Source organism: Rhincodon typus, chromosome 18 (genome assembly GCF_021869965.1).
Source record: "Rhincodon typus isolate 14 chromosome 18, sRhiTyp1.1, whole genome shotgun sequence".
Classification (NCBI taxonomy): domain Eukaryota; kingdom Metazoa; phylum Chordata; class Chondrichthyes; order Orectolobiformes; family Rhincodontidae; genus Rhincodon; species Rhincodon typus.
Genome location: NC_063349.1, coordinates 57,421,959 through 57,429,573, shown reverse-complemented (window position 1 = coordinate 57,429,573; position 7,615 = coordinate 57,421,959). Strand labels below are relative to the sequence as shown.

The following is a 7,615-nucleotide window of genomic DNA, read 5'->3' as shown; positions in this document are numbered from 1 at the left end:
TCCGACAGTGCGGCACTCCCTCAGTACTGACCCTCCGACAGTGCGGCACTCCCTCAGCACTGACCCTCCGACAGTGCGGCACTCCCTCAGTACTGACCCTCTGACAGTGCGGCACTCCCTCAGCACTGACCCTCCGACAGTGCCCGCTCCCTCAGTACTGACCCTCCGACAGTGCGGCACTCCCTCAGTACTGACCCTCCGACAGTGCGGCACTCCCTCAGTACTGACGCTCCGACAGTGCGGCACTCCCTCAGCACTGACCCTCCGACAGTGCGGCGCTCCCTCAGCACTAACCCTCCGACAGTGCCCGCTCCCTCAGCACTGACTCTCCGACAGTGCGGCACTCCCTCAGTATTGACCCTCCGACAGTACAGCGCTCCCTGAGCCTGGTTATTATGGTGCACTGTGTGGTGTGAGACCAGTTTGCAAAGACTGGTGCTGAATGTGTTGCTGATTTCTGTGTGAGGTGCTGACTTGTGAGCATGGCACAGCTGTTCTAATGGGATTTTCATTGCTACACTGACTAAGGCAATCCGATTGGATGCCTTGTCAGCAGAGGAAGCCCGCACCATTCCTGTGTGAGTGTGGGTCTCTGATGTGAAGTGAAGGTGTTTCTGAGCTGGTGTTGCTGTGGGTTTGTGTGCTGTGTACATTGATGATATACATTGGGCAGACTGCCATATCTGAACGAAGGCACAATGGCCCTTCTATTGGGCCCACACACATTCTCTCGTTCACATTGGCAATCCCACTGCAGCTGACTTCATCTGCTTTTTTGGAGAAATAAAGGGACGAGTTCACATTTCTCTTCACAGTGACAGTTTGGAGGAAGAGGGAGACAAGCGGTAGGCAATAGTGTCAGGCAGCAAACCCCATCCTGGAATCTTCTCCGATGGTCAATGTTGTGGAACTGTAATTGTGTGATGTGCAGCTTTTGTGGATGATAGTTGTGAGGGACGGAGGCTATCTGATTAACTGCCCGTCACCTTCACCCAACAGTAAAGCTGTATCAGGGAGAAGTGCAAGGAGGGTTTTTGAGAGAGAGATCGAGCAGTCCTAACGGACTGGTAAGCACTGGACCACAGCCTTCCCCGGTGAGAGAGAAGGAACTCCAAAACATACAAGGAGCGTGTGCTAAGGTCAGTGCTGAATCCTATGAGAATGTTGTAGAGTAAGGATGTGAAGGAAGGAAGTTAATTGATTGGAACTGGTTCACCAGGTTCTTTGTGGGGATAAGGGAGTTCAGTTCATGTGTTCACATTAGACAGAGAGTTGCAGGAATGATTTACAAGGATGGTTCCAGGAACGAGAAACTTCAGCGATGTGAACAGATTGAAGAGGAAATTCAGTAGAGATTTCCAAAATCATGAGCGAGCTGGAGAGGGTAGATGGGGAGGAGCTGTTCTGGAAACAAAGCCCAGACAGCTTTGATTGAAAGTGATGTTCATAAGAATCAAGGACAACGTGAGAACGATGTTTTCACTCAGTGAGTAGTTTGGGTGTGGAATGCAGTGCCTGGAAATGTGTGGACGCAGGTTCAACTGAGGGACTCAAGACGGGGATTGGATGGGGCTTTGATGGGGCTATTCAGTAACAATTCTGTGATATTGAACTGTGCAGAGATTGGTGGAACCTGGATTGTTCTCCTTTGAAAGGGAAAGGTTATAGTGGGAGGTTTAATTGAGTTGCTTAGAATTTTCAAAAAAGGCTTAGTTAACAGAGAGCAAAGATTGAAGGGAATTGGCAAAAGGCCTCAGCTTATTCATCCTTTGAGGAGGAAATAGCTGTGTTCACCATTTGGTGCTCACATGGGTACGGAGGTGATTGAGTAAGGGCCAATCTGTGCCCAATGCTACAGGCAATAAGACAGGATCCACAGGAGTAAAAACAGAAATTGCTGGAAAAGCTCAGCAGGTCTGGCAGCATCTGTGGAGAGAAATCAGAGTTAACGTTTCGGGTCGAGTGACCCTTCCTCAGAACTGGGAAACTGAGTTTAGGGTGAGCTGCTGCTGCTTGGGGATTTGATCTTTGTGTTTGCTTCTGTCCCTGATAGACACTTGCTTCTGTTATTTGGGAATGTCAGGTGCAGCGATCCTTAGTGAGCTTCTGACAGGAGAAAGGACTGACAGGAAACATCTCCACATTGGAGCTTATTAACATCTGGAAGGCACTACCTGAAAGGCTGGTGTAATTAACTCCTACACACGGTCAGAAACATAGAAACTAGGAGCGGGAGTAGGCCATTTGGCCCTTCGACCCTGCTGCACCATTCAAAACCATCATGGCTGATCCTCAATCTCAATGCCATATTCCCGCTTTCTTTCCATATCCCCTGATGCATTTCAAATCTAAAAATGTATTCAGTGCTTTCTGGAATATTTCCAGTGACTCAGCCTCCACCGCTTCCCGTGACAGAGAATTCCACAGGTTCACCCACCCCCAGAGTGGAGAAACCTTTCTCCAACTCAGTTTTAAATGACCTGAGACCATGTCCCCTGGTTCTTGACACCCCACCCAGGTGAAGCATCCTCCCTGCATCCAGGCTGTTTGGCCCAATTAGCATCTTATACATTTCAGCCAGATCTCCCTCATATTTTCAAACTCTAGTGAATACAGGCTGTGGGTTGGAGATAACTTGTTTACTGGATTGTGAAGAAGGAGCTGGGGGTATGGGGTTCAACTGGGCGGGACTTTCAAATTGGTTAATGCAGGTGGTTTGGGGAATGGGACTTTAAAGCCAATAAGTTGTGGTAGGTTTGCCTCGGAGCATTAAAGTTTGAGCTAATCAACATTTGGTGCAGAGAGGCCACTGTCTGAATTAAACCCAAGCTCAGAATCCACGCTTCATCTGCTTGGTCACAAATCTCCAAACTCATGATATTTAGATGAGGTGAGAAAAGAAATATTTTCCTCAGTGTCAAATGTTTTGCAGTTGGGGGAGGGGGAGGCAGAAAAATTCACTGAAAATACAAAGAAAAGGAGAAGGGAAGGGAGGCGAAGATTGAAAAGATCAACATTCTGTGGGAAGTCTAACTCTCCAGTTAATGGCTTTTTGCTCAATAGATTTATTTGCAGTGTTCCAGAAATGGAAATGCAATGAGGCATAATTATCGAGTCTTTTTTCACTGTGTACTGTACCAGAATGCAAATCAATGCCCACAGTTGGGTTTTAAGAGGAGCTGTGATGGAAGGAAATGTCATCGTATCTATCTTGGCTATACAGCATGGAAAGGCAGCTCACCACCACCTTCTGAATGGCTGTTAGGGAAGGAAGCTGCCATCCTGGCCTGCTCTATATGTGACTCCAGTCCCACTGCAATGTGATTGACTCTTAATTACTCTCTGGACAATTAGGGATGGGCAATAAATTCCAATGATGCTCCCATCAGACTTGTGAAAGAATATTATCAGAATGGCAGTTGAGCAGGATAAGATTGGGTTTGTTCATGATATTACTCTCATTTCATCATAAATTTCTTGTAAAATGGCCTGGATCAATATTCATGCCACAGTTACTCCCCAGCCCACATTCTACCTTTCTTTTCAGGACGACTTCAGATAACATCTCTGTGTTGGCAGTGGTAACTGGTGAATGTGGGCAGATACTGAAGGAGTTTGTTATTCATTCACGGGATGAGGGCACCACTGGCTAGGCTGGCAGTTATTGCCCATCCCTAATTGCCTATGGAGCAGTCTAGAATCAACCAAATTGCTGTGGGTCTGGAGTCACATGTAGGCCAGACCAGGTAAGGATGGCATTTTCCTTCCCTAAGGGACATTAGTGACCCAGACGGGTTTCTTTGACAATTGGCACTAGTTTCCATTTGGCGAGGTTTTAATGACAGACTTTTAAAGGGGACTGTGGATTATTGTCCAGTGACATTGTGATGGCCTCCCTCCCCCCAGCTGCCATGAGGCAGCCCCTAGGTTTGTCCCGTCTTGCTGCACGTGTGACAATCCCAGCTCAATTGTCCCAGCAGGGACCAGCACTGACAGTGAGTGTCAAGGCAGGAGGCATAAAGAGGCAAAGCCAATATGCATTTACGTAGCACCATGCCCAAAGGCATTCCGAATGGCACATCATGTGACAAACAAATGCACACCTGGAAGGAAAACTGAGGAAGGTAGAGTTACTATAGACATTCCAGGCCAGAGGGCTGCTCTCTTATTGACTGGTGGGGTTTAACCTGAGGGTCAGCACACCCCAGGAAAGATTGAAAAGAAAGTCCTCAGCTGGTGCAGGAACTGAACCCATGCTGTTGACATCACCCTGCATCACAAACCAGCCGTCTAGTGAACTGAGTGAATCAACCCTTGAAAATGCCATAAAACTGGGGTGGCACGGTGGCTCAGTGGTTAGCACTGCTGCCTCACAGCTCCAGGGACCAAGGTTCGATTCCAGCCTCAGGTGACTGTCTGTGTGGAGTTTGCACATTCTCCCCGTGTCTGCGTGGGTTTCCTCTGGGTGCTCCGGTTTCCTCCCACAGTCTAAAGATGTGCAGGCTAGATGGATTGGCTATGCTAAATTGCCCGTAGTGTCCAGGGATGTGCAGATTAAGTGGATTGTACAAAGAACAAAGAAAATTACAGCACAGGAACAGGCCCTTTGGCCCTCCAAGCCTGCGCCGATCCAGATCCTCTATCTAAACCTGTCGCCTATTTTCCAAGGATCTGTATCCCTCTGCTCCCTGCCCATTCATGTATCTGTCTAGATACATCTCAAATGATGGTATTGTGCCTGCCTCTACCACCTAAGCTGGCAACGCGTTCCAGGCACCCACCGCCCTCTGCGTAAAGAACTTTCTACGCATACCTCCCTTAAACTTTTCCCCTCTCACCTTGAAATCGTGACCCCTAGTAATTGAGTCCCCCACTCTGGGAAAAAGCTTCTTGCTATCTACCCTGTCTATACCTTTCATGATTTTGTAGACCTCAATCAGGTCCCCCCTCAACCTCTGTCTTTCTAATGTAAATAATCCTAATCTGCTCAACCTCTCTTCATAGCTAGCGCACTCCATACCAGGCAACATCCTGGTGACTCTCCTCTGCACCCTCTCCAAAGCATCCACATCCTTTTGGTAATGTGGCGACCAGAACTGTACGCAGTATTCCAAATGTGGTCGAACCAAAGTCCTATACAACTGTAACATGACCTGCCAACTCTTGTACTCAATACCCCGTCTGATGAATGAAAGCATGCCATATGCCTTCTGGACCACTCTATCGACCTGCATTGCCACCTTCAGGGTACAATGGACCTGAACACCCAGATCTCTCTGTGCATCAATTTTCCCCAGGGCTTTTCCATTTACCGTATAGTTCGCTCTTGAATTGGATCTTCCAAAATGCATCACCTCGCATTTGCCTGGATTGAACTCCATCTGCCATTTCTCCGCCCAACTCTCCAATCTATATTCTGCTGCATTCTCCGATAGTCCCCTTCACTATCTGCTACTCCACCAATCTTACTGTCATCTGTAGGGGGATGGGTCTGGGTGGGATGCATTGAGAGTCAGTGTGGACTTTTTGGGCCGAAGGGCCTGTTTCCAAACTGTAGGGATTCTATGATTCTACGATCCATGTTCAGGCTAGATGAATTGGCCATGAAAAATTGCTCATAGTGTTGAGGGATGTGTAGATTAGGTGGGTTATAGGGGGATGGGTCTGAGTGGGATGCACTGAGAGTCAGTGTGGACTTGTTGGGCCGAAGGGCCTGTTTTCACACTGTAGGGATTCTATGAAAACTTGTGAAGAAGAATAATGTTCTGACGCTTGTCATGTACGCCAAAGCAGAGCTCCAACACACCAGGATGTTCATTTGCAACTATTGCTAGGCTCTTTTGAACCATATTTTCCATATGGGTGCTGAATCAAAGGGGGAGACTGGTCAGGACAGGACAGACTTTGTCAAAGAGGTAGGAGAAGAAAAAGGCCAAAGGTTTAAGATGAGAATTCCGATAAGGCTTCATGTGCTAAAGACTCAACCAAAAGTGAGACAATGGACTTGGGGCTGGGGGAATGGTATACAAAAGGCTGGAAAGACAGAAGAACAAAGATGTGTGAACGGTTGTTGGACTGCAGGTATGTAAAAGCTTAGATTTCACATGGTTTGCATTCACAACATTTCCTCCTGGGAAGTCTCTGAGTTGAGTCAAATCCAAGTCCATTGGTTATATTTTTATTCCTGTTGCATTTGTCTGCCCAGAAAATGCCAAAGATTTGATTCAGTTTTGGGTTTGCAGTAATTCTGGGAATTTGTTCAAACCTGAAACAGAGATTGATTCCACAATGTCATTCATGGTCACAGCTGTGTGGCACAGTGCCAGGGTATCCAAACGATGATCCTGTGCCTGGCATTTCAGAGAGAAATACTTTGTAGCATCATTTTTATTTTCTCAAGTTAATAGTTTATTATGAGACCAACTCTCAAAGCAGTTACAAGGATTTTGTGGCTCGTTTTACATGTTGAAGCATCATTTGTAACACACATGGTGTAATCTTTATTCCAAGGAAATGAATGACAATTGCTGGCTTTCCAAAGACAGGTTAATCTAAAGTATAGATTCAAACAGTTTAGGAGGAGCCTATTCAATCCATTATGCCTGTACTGGCTCACCAAATAATCCCACACCCCCAACTCTTTCTTATTCATCCTCAATATCTTTCCTTTACAATTATTTATCTTCAAAACCGTAAGAAACAAGAACAGGAGTAGGCTGTTTGGCCCCTCAAGTCTGCTCCCCCCTTCAATAGGATCATGGCTGATCTGACACTCCTCACATCCACTTTCCTGCCCTTTCCCCATAACACTTAATCCCCCAGTTGATCAAAAATCTATCTATCTCAGCTTTAAGTGTATATAAGGACTCTCCCCCCACAGCTCTCTGTGGCGAGGAGTTCCAAAGACTCACAACCGTTGAAGAGACAAAATTCTTCCACATCTCAGTCTTAAATTGGCTTCCCTTTATTCATGGCAGCCAACTTGTGCCCTCTATAGTCCCTTCTAAAAGTTATTGAATCAGCTTCAACTGGCCAATCAAAAGCACATTGCAGAGCCCAGCAGCTTACTGTGTGCAGGGGTTTTCCTCGTGCTGGCTGTGGAACTTTTGCTACGGTCTTGAATCAGTGTTCTTTGGCTATTGGTCCTTCTCCATCTGAACACTGAACATGCCCATCAAACCTCTACTTACCTTCCCCTGTTCGGTGGAGAATACATCCAGCTCCCATTTTCTTGTAAACAAGGAACAAGAATAGGCCACTTAACCCATTGAGCTGAGAATGAGATCAGCCATGATAGTATTGAATGTTGGGGCAGACTCAAGGGGCTGAATGGCCCACTCCTGCTCCTAGTTCTTGTGTTCACAAACACACACACACACACAAACAGACTCACACACACTGTCACTCACATTTACACTTGCACTCACACTCACACACACACTCTCACACTGTCATGCACCCACACAATCACACTCAAGCACTCAGACTCACACACACATGCACATACTCGCACACACACACACTCACTCACAGACACACTCACTCACACACTCATACACACTCTCGCGCACACACATTCACATTCACACCCACACCCACCTATACACACACACTC

The 7,615-nt window shown here is 46.8% G+C and overlaps 1 protein-coding gene across 1 annotated transcript in view; it reads left to right on the top strand.

The window, feature by feature from the left end:
• The window catches only part of nav3 (neuron navigator 3), a 178,104-nt gene that overhangs the window by 889 nt on the left and 169,600 nt on the right, over positions 1 to 7,615 (top strand). The window lies entirely within an intron of this gene.